At 36.3% G+C, this 20,086-nt stretch overlaps 1 non-coding gene and 1 pseudogene across 1 annotated transcript; one reads left to right on the plus strand and one right to left on the minus strand.

Annotated features, from left to right (window-relative positions):
- Positions 1-77: 77 nt before the first annotated feature.
- On the minus strand, positions 78-1,686 carry LOC147503779 (reticuline oxidase-like; annotated as a pseudogene).
- Positions 1,687-16,518: 14,832 nt separating this feature from the next.
- TRNAC-GCA (transfer RNA cysteine (anticodon GCA)) lies at positions 16,519-16,589 on the plus strand. The gene has a single exon. It is a non-coding gene; the product is annotated as a tRNA-Cys (tRNA).
- Positions 16,590-20,086: the final 3,497 nt, after the last annotated feature.

Here is a 20,086-nt window from a genome sequence, read left to right on the forward strand (position 1 = left end):
TTGCCAAACAACAGCTATTAAATAACAACAGCCAGTATTCCATTTAGAGACCGCACCATTTATTTCATTTGTCCAGCTTACTTTGCCAAACTCATTTTTGGTAACGGGGGAATGCTCTGCGGGTGATGAAATACATTTTCAGGATCTATAATAGTTTTAGCTCGAACCAGTCGATCATAATTATATAAGAAGTACTTCTCACCCCAAGTTCTAGCCATCTCAATAACATTGGTGGACATAGTTTTGTTAGTCCAATCTAGTTGTCCGAAATCAAGATCCACATAATTTACATAACCAACTCTTGGATTCTTTGACACAAATGGTTCATGTAGTTGTAGAACATCCTAAGCCACTTTATGAAGTCGTCGCTTCTCCAGCCCTCTTCTTTACTCCAAGCAACGACATAATCAATCGTGTAAAGATTTCCAATACGATGAGGGAAAGGAATTGCTTGGCTTGGTATTGTGTTCATTATCCCACCTTGCCCATTCAAAACAATGAATGCATGAGGCTCCTTCTCCATTATCTCCAAAATACTAATTATCCCTTCCAAGGGAATTGGATTCTTGACATAATCAACCTTTACCTTAAAAGGGCTCTTGTCGAAGGACGAAAATCTGTCTTTAAAATCTGTTATGGTGTCGAATTCAGCTAAGTATGCAAATGACTCAATCCAACTCATCTCCTTGCATTTTTCTGCAGCAAATCCCAATTCTGGAAATACTTGAGTCATAGAATAAACAGCTGTTGATGCGTCTCCAAGGTACAAACCAAAGAACTTGAGCATTGGCTGCGACGAATTTCCATCTGCACTAACCATAACTGCCAAGGAGAAATCATCTTCTAACATTGGCGCGGTGAACTGCCATTTGTGTAACAATCTTGAAAGTTCATACGTAGTACCATTTCTTTCGAATTTGAAGGCAGTAACAATTTCGGGAATGGCTAGTAGTTGAATCTTCCAAGCATAAACAGCACCCCAAGAACCTCCACCACCACCTCGAAGTGCCCAAAATACGTCTTCGCCCATCATTTTTCGATCTAATACAAGTCCATTGCTACTAACTAGGAGTGAGTCAACCACGCACATTATCTGCAGCGAGCCCATATTTTCTTGTCATTAGACCAAATCCACCACCACTGAAATGTCCACCAAATCACCAATCCCAACTGTTGGACACCACCCTGCAGGAAAAGAAAGGGAGATACTGGCCTGTGAAATTGCGTAGTACATCTCGCCCAGTGTTGCACCTGACTCAATCCAAGCTGTTTTGGAATCCAAATCAATGGAAACCTGATTTAAGTTCATCATGTCTATAATCACACAAGGTGTATCTGCTATGTGTGATAAGCCTTCAAAACTATGACCACCACTTCTTAATCTAATAGTCCAAGACCCCCTTCGACAACATAGTATTGCATTTGCTAGTTGTTCCTTGCTTTGTGGCAAGATAATAGTTGATGGTTTAACAGTTTAAGGAACGTCACTTTGGAATATATAAGATTTTGCATGGGAAGATAGAGAAAACGGTGGTAATCCGAGGATAGCGACTGAGAGAATGTAGTGAAGTTGTGGATTCCATTTGAATTTAGGCAATAATGGAGGTCATTACCGAAGGTGAAAGTAATATTAGTTAACAATTGAATGATGGCAAAGATGGTCAAGTTCCTCTTATATTTTTCCATGGTAAGCACATACAAAATGAAAATGTTATGTTTCTGTGGCTTTGCTGATGATTTTGACTTGGAAATGAAGTTATGAAGTCCTGTAACTCCAGTCAAGAGTTAATAAATAAGTACTAACCGGCGAAGAGAGAAGTATCTAAGAAATGCGACTAGATGGAGATAAATAGTACAATTATTTGTACAGCAAATGGAATCCAAAATGGTCGGTATCTTCATGGTGTCATATGCAATGTAGCTTAAATTAGTCTGAACACATAGTAGCCAGATAAATAATAAAAGATGTAAGTGCCTTCTAGCTTAGTTGGTAAAACCTTTAGAGTGATGATACCAGAGGTCTGAACCCCAGACACACAATTGAATTACTGATCTCTTTAAAAACAGGCTTGTCCACACATTTGCAGGTGCCGACTAGCAAAATCGATAAAACCTTTGGGTGATGATACCAGAGGCCTGAGCTCGAACCCCGCCAGCATCAAAGAGTTACTGATGCTTGCCAATCAAAAAAAAAAAAACTCCAGGAGTCTAGCACTAACCACAAAAGAAATACATATATATGCAGCCTAGCTCAAAAAAAACACAACGCATTCTTGGAACAGGCTTCAAAGTTATTAATCAAGATCAAGCCAAGGTATATTTGCTAATTTGCCAACCTAGAAAAGTCCCTAGAGATAGAGCCACCAGCCATAGAGGCAAAATTCCAAGAAAAACATTTTGTTTGAACTTTGAACCTCAGAAGGTATTTACCGATATTATTTTCTCAGTAAAATTTCAGAAAATATCGACGGTTTATTCTACAATATATAGGCATTCCTGAAAAAATTGCAACTTCACAACAGTCAGTGAGTTGACTCGGTATGGACTCAACTGGTTTAAGAACACTGAACTCAATCTTCTTCCTACTCCATCACCATCTCTCTTCCAAAGCTTCTCTACTTTGCCCATTTCTATTACCTCAAATCAATAACAAAACGAATAAGCAGCGAATTTTGATCAATCGTTGAATTGAATGAAATCAAGTGAAATGGGAATAGTTCCATAGAACGTTTTTTTTTTCATCGCACACCGGAACCTGATAACATAACAATTCTTATCCAAATCCAAATTATGATATGAATAGTAAATCTTGTGATTGACTGAACAAAAAGAAATATATTATTGGAGGTAGTATGACAGAAGTGGACCAAATTAAATCTTAGGAAAAAGATCTTTTAAACCCCGCCCCCATTTTTGACAATTGAATTCCATAATATCGTAATTTTTTTTTTACTACTACTCTAAATCATATATACCCTATATTGTATTGCATCTATTCTGTTCCAAAATAGCTTATCTGAACCGCCCACACATTGCTTTGGGATAAAAAAAAGCATATTTTGAAAGATAGTCAATGATGACCCTCCATGAATTCCCCTATATAAGCCGCGGCTAAAGTTGCGAAAATAAGAGCTTGAATACCACTTGTAAATAATCCAAGGAACATGACAGGTATAGGAACTACCGAAGGTACTAAAGAAACAAGAACAACAACTACTAATTCATCAGCCAATATATTACCAAAAAGTCGAAAACTAAGCGATAAGGGTTTTGTGAAATCTTCTAGGATGTTAATTGGTAAAAGTATTGGAGTTGGTTGAATATATTTACCGAAATAACCCAATCCTTTTTTGTAAGACCCGCATAAAAATATGCTACTTGGCGTAGGTAAAGCTAAAGCAACAAGATAGTATTTATATCATTCGTGGGTGCGGCCAACTCCCCGTGAGGTAACTGTATGATTTTCCAAGGTAAAAAGAGCCCCACGACCGGTTGGAAACAAAATGAATAAGAACATAGTTCCAATAAAAGGAACCCAAAGACCATATTCTTCTCCAATTTGAGTTTTGCTCAAGTCTCGAATGAATTCAAGGACATATTCAAAAAAATTGACCGCCGGTCGGAATGGTTTAATGGAATTCGAACCGCTATGGTAGCGAGAACCTAATAAGATAGCAATTCTGAACCAAGAAGTAATAAGTACTTGGGCATGGACTTGAAACCCCTATTTGCCAATAGAAATGTTGGCCTACTTCCACACCGGATATATCATATAACCTTTTTATTGTGTTGATGGAACATGGTAGAACATTCATATTGCCCTCGACGAAATAGAACTTAAAAGGAATTTTTTGATTAAACCATCTCTTTATCGCCTACTTTAATTGAATTGTATCGAATACCAAGTAATTACATAATATAAATATACCCGGTAATTTTTATCTCTTTTTTATATTCAGGGATATAGTAACCGATTCCATAAATCTATGGAATTCACGAAGTAGAAGTAATTTACTTATCTTATTATTAATCAACGATTTCTTATATAGCTAGAACGACCCTCACAAATTGCGGATACTAATTTGTTAAGAATTAATCGGATTGAAGCTATAAGCGTCATCATTGTTTGGAATCGAAATATCTGCAAGATCACGGGTCACAATTTGTATCAATTAAACAAATTGTTGGAATTCTAAAGTGACACATTCTCGAAGAGCCGTGATATTATTCTTCTTGCTGATCAACGATGATTACAATATCGGCAACCCCATCATATATTTGATGCCACCCGGATATGTTTGCAAGTGATATAATTGTCTCTTCAACATTGCATTATCTCTTTTAGGAAGACGGCCGAGTCTTCCCATCTTTTGTTCCGCTCTCAAGTCCCTGAACTTATGAAGTCTTGTTTTTGTAGTAGACCAATTCGTTGACATACCGAGCCATTTTTATTAACATAATGACATCGAGCCCTTATTGCAGCCGATGCTCTTGAATCATTTGCTTTATTTTTGTACCAACTATTAAGAATTGTTTTCCCCTACTTGCTGCATCAAAAACTAAATCACAAGCCGATAAAAACGAAAGCGAGTTCTAGTAAGATTTGTAATATGAATACCCTTACGCTTTGCAGGAGATGTAGGGTGCCATTCTAGGATTCCACTTCCTAGTACCATGACCGAAATGAACTCCGCTTCCATCATCTCTTCCAAATTGATGTTCCAATACCTTCTTGTCATTTCTCCCCACACTTCCTCTTTTTTTTTTTTTTTTTGGGTACCCTGAAATAAAAAATTGTTAAACCGGAACTTTCTACCGAAATTGAGCGGTGGTACATGGTCCAAGCCATTAATTCGTTTCTATTCATTATTTTTTATAACAAACGAGCGGTCCGGATAGTTAATAGTTAAAGGTAAATTAAAAGGAAGAATCCATTTGTTCTTAGGAATCCGTGAAATCGTAAATAATTTTTTTTCTAAACGATTGTTCTGATGTATCGTGGAAATTCTTTGGGATGCAAGAATCAAATAATTCTTTGTGGTGGAACAAAATATCTCTCGCGCCCCCCTCGAATAGATTTTGCTTTTCAATTTCCAAAGAAATGTTTTGTGTTGACTTAAACGGTGTACTAATCCTTTGAATCGGTGCAAGCCGGGTATCATACCCCCGAACAACATTCTCTTTCGGGCCTTTCAACCAATCGTCATGACCTCGTAGAGTTTTTGCTAAAACTTCGGCGGTTTCTTGAAAACTCGCTTCAGATATGAAACTTTGAGTATTCAGAGACGCCCTCGTTATTCCCAATAAAGGCGGCTCGGTAACGGATCGCTTCTTCCAAAGCGCCCCGTTCGTTTCATTTCGCAGCAATCCAATCAATTAGCGGGTGAAAAAACATTAGACATTCCATCTTACGAAACCAACACTTTTGATGTTATTTGACGTACAATAATTTCTATATGCCTATTTATGTATCTGTACTCCTCGGGATCGATAAACCTTTTGAATCTTATTAACCAAAGATATACGACTTTGCGCTATGGTTAGTTTCGGTAGCCAATCAAGAATCCCCAGGGAATCCCAAGAATTCTTGTTATACGTTCGTTCCAACCTTCAACCCGTTTTTCTAAGTTCATTGATATTGAATCAATCGAACGAACTTCTAACACTTGTTCTACTTTTGGCGGACCCTGCGTTATATCACCGGATCTCGATTTTCATAGATAAATGTAACTAATGTATCTCCTTAGTAAAGGATTTCCCCATAATGGCCATGAGCGGTTGCTCCTGGAGTAGCCAAATAGGGCTTTGCAGATCTTATTACTAAAGAGTCAACATGAACAATTAGAGCCTGACCCGGTTTTAGATTTGGTCCATATTTAGATATACATAAATTTTCACAAAAAAACTGTCCAAGGCTAATTATTGTCGATGTTTCTTCACAATAATCGTGATGGAGAAAACACCAATTCCAATTGAATGGATTCAAAATCGTGTTACTGCATGGATCGGGATTATAAATCCTCCCATTTTCATCCATTAAAAATATTTAAGTACTTGGAAAGTCTCTTTTAAATTGTCAAGCAGCGAATATTTATTTACCAGGATCTGATTATGAGTTATTAAATAGTAAAAAGAAAAAAAATTCGCAATTTTAGGGACGATTCCTAAAGGACCCAATGAATTCCTAATTGGAAGTAGTGGATCCCTTTTATTTGATTTTTTTGTCACATTGTTATATTTCAAAGCGTTGAATGGACCTATTCGAAACAATTAGATGATGACAAAGTTATCAAAGATTGGCATTCCTTATTTCTATTCAACAACGTCACGAATAGTTCTTTGATACCGGGTAAGTAATTGCTTAATCCTTGCCTTGGAATAAAAAGGATTGAGATTGGTGCGATCTGATCCATTAGCGGGGATCAACCCTGCCCCGCCGGATCATTCCTTTTTCGGGTATACAAAATAGGGGTTTCACTAAATCCATTTTATGAAATATCGAATCATATTATTTACCCTTACCTCAACAAATGACGCATGAACCTCCTCTATAGAAGAACCTTTTTGTCTTGGTCCCAATTCAATACTAAACAAGTTCGAACTAATTATTGAATATTTGTGTGAGAAATTCATGAATTGGTTTTACCATTTCCATAAAGGATATAATTGACAACTCGAAGTTGCACACTATCCCTTTCCTGCGAGGGGATCCGGGGAAAAGCGTTGCTAAATTTATCCCGTTTGCTATTTCATATGTGATTACGGTCGAACCAAAACAAAAAATTTTTTTTTTGGTAGGTGTGATCCGTTGGACATAGATCCAATTTTTCAATTTTTTGAGTCCTTAGAATTTTTTTTTTCCGTTCTGGCGGTATTAGGATGCCACTGTGTGCGGGATATCTTTATCTGTCTCTCCAGGAAAATGGATATCCCCAGAAAATATTTTTAGTTCAACCTTTTTTTTTTTTTTATCCACTCGGACCAATCCACCTACTCGACTTCTTGTATTGAAAGTAATTCGTGTATCTACTCCAATGATACTATTGTTCCGTACCATTATGGAAGAAGATCCGGGTAAGATATGCACTTCCTCGGGAATGAAAAAAAGTCGATCTATTTTCATTTGGGATTTTAGCCTAAATTCTTTTGTTCTTCGATACTCAATAAAATCCTCTTTTTTGACGATTGAATGCACCTCTAAAGTCCCATATTTAGTAATTCCCGAACTCTTTCTTTCTCAGATCGGGATCGTCGAAATAAGCAAGAACATTATTTATAATGAAAAGACCATTTATGGGTATTTCAATCGAGATGCCCGAACGGGGGTATTGCTTTTTCTTGTTCTTGATTAGATTGTAATGGAATGATGAATCCATTTCTTAGCCTCTTTGCCAATAAATAAGAATTATAAATTCGAGAATGGCAGGATATATGAAATTACAATGATCATTACATATGCTTCATTAGGTCCTGAATAATCAAGAGCCCCCTTTTTTTTACCGTAAGGATCCGACCGAAATAATTTGTGTCTCATTTGATCATTAGTCACCGAAAGATTATAAATATATTTTCATTCAAGCATAAAGGGTATAAATATTTATTTGATCTTGATCCTTGTGGAGCGAAAAAGGGACTATATTGGCTTTCACGGAACTCCCGATAATATCCACAAATGACTTGTTTTGGTAAGAGATGAACATTACCATATATATATATATATTCGGGTGCATGGTACACGGCGGTACTCCAGTGCATTTCTCCTCGAGTCAGAATAAATATGTTTTCAAACCTTCTCCTTAAAATTCAAGGTGGATGCTTCGCCGAATCTCGGCAATCACTTGTTACGATTCTACATATTGATCATTTTAACTAAAATAAAACTTTTTGCTGGAATATTCACATTATGTATAATATCTTGACCCTCAATAGTTACATATAGATCTATATAACATAGAAAAGCCGGATATCCATGACGGTAATGCGTGTCGGATAAACCAAATCTTCATTGAATTTTATTTTTCCATTATTAGAGCTCGTGATATGTTCCGCGATATCGCCGGTGAATACTCCACCGGTATGAAAAGTTCTTAATGTTAGTTGAGTCCGGGTTCCCCAATAGATTGGCCCGCAATAATACCGAAATGACTTCTCCCTAATTCAACCAGGTCGCCATGAGTGGAACTCCGCCATAACATAATCGGCGGATCCAAGATGTACTCCGCAAGTAAAGGGGTTCGATAGATATTGGTTGTGCTCGAAAGGTTATGAATCGATTGACAAGTCCAACCCCAATATCTTGATTTCTAATGGCAATGCATCGTGAGTCTATATATATATCGCCCGCTAATACACGACCAATTAATGTTTGGATAAAAATTCTTTCTATTATCATCCCATTTCGAGGACTCACAGAAATACCTCGGGTGGTGCCACAATCTGTTCTATCATTACAACAATGTGTTGAACTACTTCAACAAGTCTGCGCGTGAGGTATCCAAAGATCCGATGTTCGACAAAGAAGATCCACAACCCCTTTGCGAGCTCAGAGTACCTAAATAATATATTACGTTAAAGAGAGTCCTTCCCAGTAAATTGCTTTGAATGGGTAAATCAATCATTTGTCCTTGAGGATCCGACATTAATCCTCTCATACCTACTAATTGATGTACACGAGACGATTTCCCTCGGGCTCCTAAAAAGACATTATATGAACTGGATTAGAAGGATCGGTCATCCTAAAATTAGGATTCATTTCTGGTCGTAAATATTCACTTGTAGGGTACTGGATCTCAATGGATTGACATAATTTTTCTACCGCGGTACATTCCCATAATGGTGGTGTTTTTCTAAAATTAAACTTTGTTGTTCAAAGATCTTGTACTAGCCATCCCTTAGAAGGTATTGTTAAAAGATCATCAATTCCTAATGAAATTGATGCAAGAAGTGGCTTGCCTTGGAAACCCGAGAGTCTTTACTTGATCGAGGGATATGTGATGTATATGCCATTCCAAAGTGATCTATTAATCGGTTAATAAGTCGTTTCATGGCAGTTCCATCTATCGCTTTATTGTGAAAGACTAGATCAGCCCGTTCGCCATAAGTAATTACCTCCCTATTCGGTTGAGTAGGATTCGACAATAGGTTAGAGTCGATTGATTCAAGACTGCCTTTCCTCGATCTTGATTAGCGTAGAAATTAAGGCATTATAATACTAGTTGAGACGGGGAGACAAAAATAAAATTATCACAGGATCCTATTCAGCTTAGATACTCTATGAACAAGCCCGGGAAAACCCTTGTATGGCTTCTTCTATCTCTCGATAAAAAGAAATATGACCAATGGTGGTTCGAATGTCTATACAAAGGATTTCTTTTTTGACATTTCTTACTATTAGATAGTGACCATAAATCTCATTATAGGTACCAAAAGATTCACACTGAACTTCGATAGGAACTTCTCTTGGTGCAATGACGCGTTGATTTAGTCACCACCGAAGCCACAAAGGACTATCTAAATGAATTCGTTTATGCCGATAAGCCCCAAGCGCATCATAGGAACTACAAAAATAGGGTTCTTTTGTATACTTATGTTTATTATCGTCAATTTTTTTATTTTGATAGTTTCTGTGATTCCATGGATTATACCTATTTGCACAAATACCTCGACGATTACCGACCGTTAATACATAGAGTCCCATAAGCATATCTTGAGTTGGTAATGCGAAATGGGATCTCCAATAGCTGGAGACAAGAGATTCATATGAGAAAACATAACTAAACAAGCCTCCGCTTGAGCCTCCAAAGATAAGGGTATATGAACAGCCATTTGATCCCCATCAAAATCCGCGATTGAATCCCTTTACAAACTAATGGATGTAAACAAATAGCACGGCCTTCGACTAAAATGGATTGGAATGCCCTGTATGCCTAATCTATGCAAAGTGGGCTTTATTCAGCAAATCTGAGGATGTCCCCGCGATAACTTCTTGAAGTATTTCCCACACAATTGGTGCTTTTTCCCAAATTTTACTTTTAGCAACTCCTATGTTGGAAGCAACGTGTTGTCCGATTAGACCACTAATTACAAATGTGTGGAAAAGCTCTATTGCTATTTTCATGAGGCAATCCACATCGATGTAATGAAAGCGAAGGGCCCACGACAATGACGGGCAATAGAATAGTCAACCCGTTTACCAAGTAGAGTCTCAAATCTTCCCTCTTTTCCTTCAATTACATCTGAAAACGATTTGTAAACTTTATTATGACCGTCCCTCATTGGCTGTCCGCCGGATCCCATTATCAAGAAGTGTGTCCACGGCTTCTTGTACTAATTTCTCTCGACACATTACTAATTTCCGGGCGAGATCTACTTGTTGTTAATAGATCGGTAAGAGTATTGTTCCGATAGATAACTCTTCGATAGAGTTCATTAATATCCGAACTCATTAGTTTACCCCCATCTATCTGAATGATTGGTCTCAATTCGAGAGGAAGAACCGCAATAGGCACAAAACCATCCGCTCGGGTTCTACGCTTGTTCGAATAAAATGCTTAACTAATTCCATACGCCTAACAAAAAATCTTTTCTTCTTCCAATTTTTCTATCTTCCCATTCATTACCGGTGGGCCCTTCTTCACCTAATTCTTACCATTCTAACAATGAAGAATCTGTAATAAGTCGCAAACCGGATCGGCTAATTGTTTCTCGATAGCACCTGCAGTAGATATTTTCGATTTAGAAATGTATCGAAGCCTTGGGTAGTAAAAAAGTGGGATATCTTGTATTTCCATGATTGGATTTCATATTCAAATGAACCTCGTGAATCGTAAGAAAGTGGGTTTTTAATTACGGGCCTAGCAAAAAGAAAAATTGGGATAGGTTCCTATAGGATTCCCCCTTCAAAACCGGACGTGAAGGTTTCCTCTCATCCGCTCAAGTAGTTACACAAAAAAGATAAACAGAGGGGTTCTCTTTACATTTTTTATATAAAAGACCCCAAAGATCTACTCCTTACTCAAGTTCCCGGTGAGGACCAACCAACATTTCATTGATTCATTCTTCCTTTTAGTTAGATCTTTGATTTAGATTTTCTGAATTCCTTATTCAAAATTCAAATTAATCAATTACTTACATAACATAAATTAAATATGAAATTCTTGAGTAGTCTACTTCCCTTCGAATGAGGAATCCCTTCTTAAAAGAATACCTTAGAACCCACAAGGGATTTACTTGTCCATATATCGTTCCATCTGATCTTTCAGGTCCCTACTTCACCTCGGCGGTTATGTCCTGTTAAAGCCTATATGCGATGGATAGACTCCTGTAACCATGCCATATATATTTACGTTTACTTGAACAGAAAATTTTTTTTTTTCTAAAATAAACGGAATGAATGGTTAATTCCATGGAAGTCTTTTTAACGAGGTACAACTAGCAATTCCTATTTATCTGTTACGGAATCGACCATAGATAAATTCCCCTTATATTTGGAGTATTGAATACACCCATAATTCTGAGCTTCATGTTACTCCTACTAAGAGGCATGTCGAGCTGGGCATCCCAATCAATTGAACGGGATGACAGTTTCTCATTCCGAACCTGTAAAATCAGAATTTAGATCAAATCACACATCGCAATATACAAGGCCTTCTAATTCTTTAAGAGGTTTATCTAAAAGATTCGCGATATAACTAGGAAGACGCTTCAAATACCACACATGAGTTACTGGACACGCGAGTTTGATGTATCCCATTTGATATCTTCGTACCCGAGAATCAACAAATTCGACTCCGCATTGTTCACAAAATTTAGGGTCTTCTTTTTCATCTCCAATTACTCGATAATTTCCACAAGCACAAATTCCACTTTTTATAGGCCCAAAAATTCTTTCACAAAACAACCCATCTTTTTCCGGTTTATTAGTTTTGTAATGAAAAGTATAGGGTTTTGTCACCTCTCCAACCATCTCTCCATTAGGTAAAATTTTCTTGGCCCAGGCACTTATTTGTTGAGGAGAAACTAATCCAATTCAAGTTGTTGATGTTTATATCGGTCGATCATAGAAGAAAAATTCTGATTCATTCCGATCAAGCTTCCTTCCTATTAACTGAAGTTCTTCTCAGACACAAGGAAATGGTTGGCCCCAGAGCCAAAGATCGTAGTTCTCGAACAAGCAATCGAAAAGATTCGGGGAGCATCCCGGGTTAGATATTGTTCCTCTAATGATTGTAGTACCAAGTACTTCCTGACGAGCTCTAATATGATCAGATTTATAAGTAAGCATCTCTTGTAAAATATGAGCAACACCAAATCCCTCTAGAGCCCAAACTTCCATTTCTCTGACCCGTTGTCCCCCTTGCTTGGCCCTTCCTCTAAGGGGTTGTTGTGTAACAAGTGCATAATGTCCACTGGAACGTCTATGGATTTTATCATCAACTTAATGAATTAATTTCAGGATATATGACTTTCCTATTATAACAGGTTGTTCGAAAGGATCTCCCGTTCTTCCATCAAAGATTCTGCTTTTTCCCGGATACTCGGGTTCAAATACCCATGGATTATTTGTTTGCTTATCGGCTTCATATAATTCAGAAAAACACTAGTTTTTCGAAGCCTCTTGCTCATATCTCTCATCAAAGGGTGATATTCGATAATGCCTATCTAGCAGATCCCCGCTAACCCGAAAGCGAAAGCATTCAAATATCTGTCTACATTCATTCGTGAAGGTACTCCTAGTGGGTTGAAGACCATATCAACGGGTGTTCCATCTTGCAAATAGGGCATGTCTTGTCTAGGCAAATTTTTGAAATGATACCTTTATTCCCGTGTCTTCCAACTACCTTATCACCTACTTTTATTTCACGTTTCGCGTGAAATATATACACTAATTGTTTCGGATTATAATTGAACCCCCTTTTCTGGATCCATCTCACATCAATAACTCGCCTATGCCACCTATAGGTAGTTTTAGACAAGTTTCCTTTGCAGTGGATACCTGAATGCCAAGTATGGCTCGTAATAATCTATCTCGGGGGGCATATGATGATTCTTTCGTCATCCGTGGCGTTAATTTACCTACTAAAATATCACCCATTTCTACCCAAGATCCAAGCATCACAATCCCATTTCTGTCTAAATTCGCGGAGTAAATAGGCTTCTAAATGCGGTATTTCATTAGTGATCCTTTTCGGGACCTTGACTTGTCACATGAGTCTGAATTTCATATTTCCGTATGTGAAAAGAAGTATAAATATCTCCATATACCAAACGTTCACTAATAAGTACCGCGATCTTCAAAATTGTATCCCTCCCATGGCATATAAGCTACTAATACGTTTTTCCCAAAGCGAAGCTCGCCACCAACCGTAGCAGCACCGTCCGCTAAAACTTGTCCCTTTTAATACATTTACCCCTGCGAACCAGGGGTTTTGATGCATACAAGTATTTTTGTTGGAACGTTGGTATATAACTAATGGGATGCTTAGAGTGTCCCCATTACCCGATAACATGATCTTGTCGATCGGTATAAACGATCATTCCTCGTGGTTCGGCTATAGCGAAACCCCCAAATCAAGAGCCGCTTGGCATTCCAACCCAGTTCTAACAATGCACTTCTCGGATCGAGAAAGTGGAACCGCTTTGACGTTGCATATTAGAACTCATTAAAGCCCGATTCGCATCATTGTGTTCAATAAAAGGAATGAGCTTAAGCTCCAATAGAAAAATATTGGAAGGGGAAAATGCTCAAGATGAATCTGTTCCCATGCAATAGTCGAATTCTTGACGGTATCGAAATCGAACAACCTGTTCTTCTTGAATACCCCGATTCAACGCCAAAAATTACCCGCCGCTACCATATAGTAATCATCTCTACTTGGTGATAAATAAACCACGCTGCACCTCTTTTGATTTCTCATAAATTTCATAAAAGGTCTTTCTAAAGACCCCCAATGACCAATCCTCGCATGAATTGCTAAATATCCAATGAGTCCAACATTTATTCCTTCAGATGTGTCAATTGGGCAAATACCCATAGTGACTAGGATGGATATCTCAGATCCGAAAAACTAGCGGTTACTCGCCAACCCCCAGACCCAAATAACTCAATTTTCGCCCATGAACTATTTGTGTCAATGGATTCGATTCGATCTAAAACTTGAGATAAGGGGTGTAGGCAAAAAAAACGATTCATAAGTGGTTGTTAATGGAGTGGAAGTTACCAAATTATGAGGAGTCGGTATCAATTTATGCCTAATTGATCCACCTATAGTTACTCGAACCGCATTTTCTAAATGAACCGAGCCAATCCAAATTGATCTTGTAACAGATCCGCCACGAACTAATACATTTATTTTTCAAGTGATTCATATCGCCAAGTGTACCCATTCCAAATTTCATTCTCGATCAAATGATCCGCACTGCCAATACATCTCAGCGGTAACAAAAATGTAATGTTCTCGAGGTATATCAAGATTAAGTCTCCTCGGTTCATATTTCGTTGACCAATCCTTCCTAATTCACAAATTTGTTGAAAAAATTTCTTTTGTAATTCCTTACATAACGGATTCAGAAAATACCGGATCCCTTACACAAGCAAATTGTTGATAAAACTCCAAAATGGCATTTTCTTTTGATCCAATCTTTTTTTTTCTCCTTATCATTCAGAAAGACAGAAAATTTCAGTGGTAGCAAACATTATCTATAATTTCTCTTAGATTCGAACCCATAGCCGATGATGGAACTAGAATAGATACTTTTTGTTTCCTACTCACACGCCCATATCCTTGCTTTTCTATCAATCTCTAATTTGACCTTCCTCCCCAATCTGATATTATGGTACCGTATATATACCAAATTCCGTTATGGTCCAACTCGAACGGTAATAAATACCGGGCTTTGCAATATTTGATTGATCACAGTTTGATATTCCATTTACTATAGAGGTTCCTGGGAATTCATTAGAGGAATGTTTCCAATAAATATGGTTTGTTTCTTGTATCCCTACCGGTTTTCCAAATTAATCCCGCTGGCACATATAATTCAGAAGAATATGTGAGTGATTCATACACAAAGATCTCTTTCTTTTATCAAAGGTTCGACCAATTGATATGTTTCCACAAAATAATTGAAATTCAATTTCTTGATCTGTATCTTCAATTTTGGAAACTTATAAAGTTCTTCCGCCAATCCCCGATCAATGAATCTACAAAAGCCCTCAAATTGTATCCGACTAAACCTGTGTATTGTTGACATTCCCTCATTTCCATCCCGAGCATCTTTAGTTTCCCATTTATCTAAAAAAAATCCCACTCATTTTCCAAGTCTCATTCTTCATCGAACCATATGATATGGATCGATCTAGTAATGATATGGATTGATCTAGCAATGATGGAATGTATATTTTGTTTTCTTGAATCACATGAAATTTTATTTAACTCCATATCATAGATATAATGTATGAAATAATGATGAGCCGAGAAATAAAGAGAATTTTCTATTCAAATTAGAATTTGCAACAGATACAAATGGAAATGAATTCATAAAACATTCCTCAGAATAAAATTCGACGCTTTAGACTTATGGAGCTTTGTATAGAATATCAAAAGTGATCCAACTTCTACCTATTATTATGATATTAGGATCTGGTTAGGTACCAAAAAGTAAATGGATTCAGGATTGGATCTGTTCTCTATGAATGAGATAAAGACGTAAAAGAACCTTGCAGAGTTTACCTTTTTTAGCACTTAACCTTTTCGCTGGATTTCCTTGTTCAAAAACGATTCACGTAAAAAGAGAGTAATTTTTACCCATTTGTTAGTCAATTCAGTAGAATACAATTGAAGTGCCCAAAAGGGTTTTTTTTATTAAGCACACAAAGATATAGCTCAAGATATCGCTTATCCCAGCCCCGCTTTGGGGTAACGCTGGCCGTGCTATATCATAATTTCTATTTGATGATATTCAATGAAAAATTGAAGCACGCTAATTACCTTAATTCCCTATAGGCATATCATATATAAATAAGATCCGGGATTATATATATCTGTGTAACGATTTCTGTTCTAGGGTTTACATATACACATAATTGTTGTTATACTTTTAATTGAAAGAGGTTGATTATTTAATATTATTGATAAACAATTATTATTGGTTGTGTATCAATTGAATTTTCTTATGCCATTAAATTAAGGAAACACAATTTGAGATCCAAGAACTTGTTAATTCATTAACAATCAATAGTTAATGGGTCCAATTTGGACTGAATTTTTTATTGTGTGATTCAAAAAAAAATTTTCTTTCAAAAAGGAGGGAAGTTTTTAGGCCTTGTGTGTTTTGGTATTTGAGATACTATACAATTAAACAATTAATCGAAGGGTATCCACCGGCTCCAATCAAAAATGGAAGGATTTCTTTTAGGTTTATTAGGAAAGGAATAAGGAAAATGGGATTCAAAACGCAAAAAAAAAGATTAAGTCTAAACCTAAAAAAAATAAGATTTCCATCTATTTTTATCGTTTTGGCGGCATGGCCGAGTGGTAAGGCGGGGGACTGCAAATCCTTTTTCCCCAGTTCAAATCCGGGTGTCGCCTGATCAATAAAAAAATTTGAAATACCTTTGCTTGCTGATATATTTATATATTATTATATATATAATATTATATATATAATATCAGTCACCGGTCCTTGTCCTTGCCTAGCATAAACAGAGGAAAGGGGCTCGAGCTTCTGATACTTGCTTGATTTTAATTTAAAAAGCTGGAGGTTCTATAAAAGACTATCAATCCTTGAGCCTCGGATTTAGGGAGGGGAGGGTTTTAGTATAGGAAGGGTGGGGAGTTGGTAGTTGTGTAAAGGGTGGAATAGACTTTGTATATGGGCTCACGAGAATTTATAAGTGCTCAGACATTCAATCAATATTGGATGAATAATTGGCTTCCTTTATAGAATAGATAAAATAAAAAGTTTTTATTTTTCAACTCTTTTATTCTTTTTTTTCGGTAACACCCAGGCAAGAATGTAATAGAAGGTCCCCCGAGTGTCTTTGTGAAATACTCGGGGGTCATAAGGATTAGATCAAACAGTAGATAGAGATATGTGATAGATAGTGCTCTATCTTGATTGTATATTCTTATGCTTTTTTATTATTATAAATGAGATGAAGGGTAACAAAAGAAACAATAAGTCTTACTATTCCTACATGTTCCGTTAAGAGCATCGCCTTGATAATTACAAGAAAGTAACTCAGAGATCTTGCTTGTACTTAATTCTTCCAATTCTAACAAAAATCAAATATAAACTTGTTATGGGTAGGGTTATTGGATTTGTTCATCAATATCCTTCATTCAGCCTTTTTGACTCTGTGCCATTGATTACATTATTATTATTGATCAATAATGGAAGAATTTCTTCATATTTATAGAGACGGGGACATAATTCAAATGGATATAGTAAGTCTTGCTTGGGCTGCTTTTTAATGGTAGTCTTTACATTTTCCTTTCACTTTCGTAGTATGGGGAAGAAGTGGACTTTAGGGTCATTACTAATTTAATTGAGTTGAGTAATCAAACCAAACTGTATCAATAGTTTCATACATCGCTCTACAAAGCTAAAAAAATATCTCCATCTCCGTTTCAAAATTATAACGGGAACTGCAAGAAAAGTAAGTGTAAGTAATGTAATAGATGAAGAATTACCTTTCAATAAAAAAAATATTTCATTCAATGATTCCCATGTTCAGATTTTGAAAGTAAAAAGGAATACACATGATATTCCATTTTTTCCAACCTAACTCTTCGTCCGAAATATTTCGATGAACTAGCTCTTAACAGAATCATATTTATTTGATATCCCCTTTTTTTTTTTTTTTTTCTTTCACTTTTCATTGCTCAAAGAGGAGAGGAAGTCTATCTGTTATTATGTGGATAATGCTTTGGAAACATTGATATAGTATTTGTCCAATGAAGCAATACGATAATAAGATCTTTTAAGTTATGCATGATTTAGCTTTGTTTTTTAGATTCCTAGAAATATATTCTTTATGTTTTATCGACTCACTTTAATATCATGGTTCGCATGTTAGAAATAGGTGGTATCTACTACTTTTTTTTTACAAATCTGAAGAATTTCCCACGGAATTCCTTAAATCTGTCAATCAACGGCAAAATCATTTACTTCTTATCTAAAATGCTAAAAAAAAAAAAGATGACTTGGTTTCTTTTACTCTGCCCATACCTCCGTCCATTGATTTGATTGTTTCGGCGTATCCCAGGACCCATATTGGAAATAAATAATAAGAAAACTAGTAATTAGAAGCGTAAGACATAAGAGTCAAAGTAGGCATTCGATTATATCGTATCGATCGAAATCGGTACAAATAAAATGTCAAATGGATGTAGCCTGAATGTAGCAAAGAACTCGAATTGGGGTACTATTTATATGTATATTACATATATATTGATATTTATATGTTTATATATATATATATATATATATACCTATTACGGAGTGATCCACGCCTATATATATATATATCTTTATACAATACAGTACAACCTTCTAAGTTTATATTTATATAATAATCATATGAGATGTGATAGTGTGGTAGAAAGATTCCTATATTTCTATACTATAAGATCTCATATATCGCTGATTTTAATCAGCTCCTTTCATTTCTTCCATTATTGATAAGAACTTATAAGTTAAGCTTGCTTCAAATTAATTATTTTGGTTGACCGCTTTTACGTAAATGATAAGTAAAAAAAAGTAGGAACTAGAATGAACAAGTGCATTAGCAATAAATGCAGAATATTGACTTCCATAATTTCATCGCTTTTTTATTTCATAATAACTCGGGGATCTAATCCCATAGAGATTTTTAATCTTTTCTCCTGTAAATTCAATGGGAGGAATACATGCCGATGATATTGAATCGGATCAATATCATGAATAACAATATCTGAGCTATCAAATCTATTCATCATCAAGAATGGAATAGTATAACATAGGAAGATCCTTTATCCATACGGAAGAAAAAACCTAATAAAAATTGAATTCCTGATCCAATCAAGAATCCCGTTGAATTTTTCATTCTTTATCCATTCGTCATTTTGTATAACCTACCATCTTCTTTATAGAATCATATAATGAGGTAGCATCTGGCCCATCTTCCACTTCCATTGGTCACAAACCCAAAAAGTAAAAGTGAAACGGAAAAAAGATAAATAAGGACCCCCACTGTGAATTAGACCCTACCCCCCGCCCTCCTTCCCATAAAATAAATAGATGAATTAATGGAGTCATCGGATACTAGGTCGGGACTGACGGGGCTCGAACCTCAGAAGCTTCCGCCTTGACAGCGGTGTGCTCAACCGATTGAACTACAATCCCAAAAAACAAGGTCTACAAAGATACATATTTTTAATGATTTGATTAAAACTATTTCCGTTTAGAATCGCCGTATTGGAGAGAAAAGAGTGATGTATTAATATCCACATGTATATGTTCTTTAGTGAGAACGATACGAACTACTAGTAATCCTATTGTCAAATCGATTAATATTAATAATAAATTTTTCAATGAAAAAATTATATTTTTCTTTAATACTTTCCCTATATTTACGGATCATGATATGAATCTAGATCATTAAAAAAATAAGACAGAATATATGAGAACAAAGATATAAAATATATATTTTTTTCTTTATTCCTACGCTTACGACGCTTTTCGTTTCCGGAGAACAAATTTCTTATATAATCTCATGATGGATCGGCTAATTATTGGGCCGAGCTGGATTTGAACCAGCAGAGACGATTGCCAACTAATTTACAGTCCGTCCCATTAACCACTCGGGCATCGACCGTGAAGAATCGATTCTAGACTTATTGATAATACATGATCAACTTCCTTTCAGAGTACCCTACCCCCAGGGGAAGTCGAATCCCCGCTGCCTCCTTGAAAGAGAGATGTCCTGAACCACTAGATGATGGGGGCATATCCGCCCGATCGACATCATACTATACTCATAGTATGAATAGTTTTTTGTAATTGTCAATATAATGTAATGGTGTGACTAAATCCGAATAGGTTT

Source organism: Coptis chinensis, chromosome 4, assembly GCF_015680905.1.
Source record: "Coptis chinensis isolate HL-2020 chromosome 4, ASM1568090v1, whole genome shotgun sequence".
NCBI lineage: Eukaryota > Viridiplantae > Streptophyta > Magnoliopsida > Ranunculales > Ranunculaceae > Coptis > Coptis chinensis.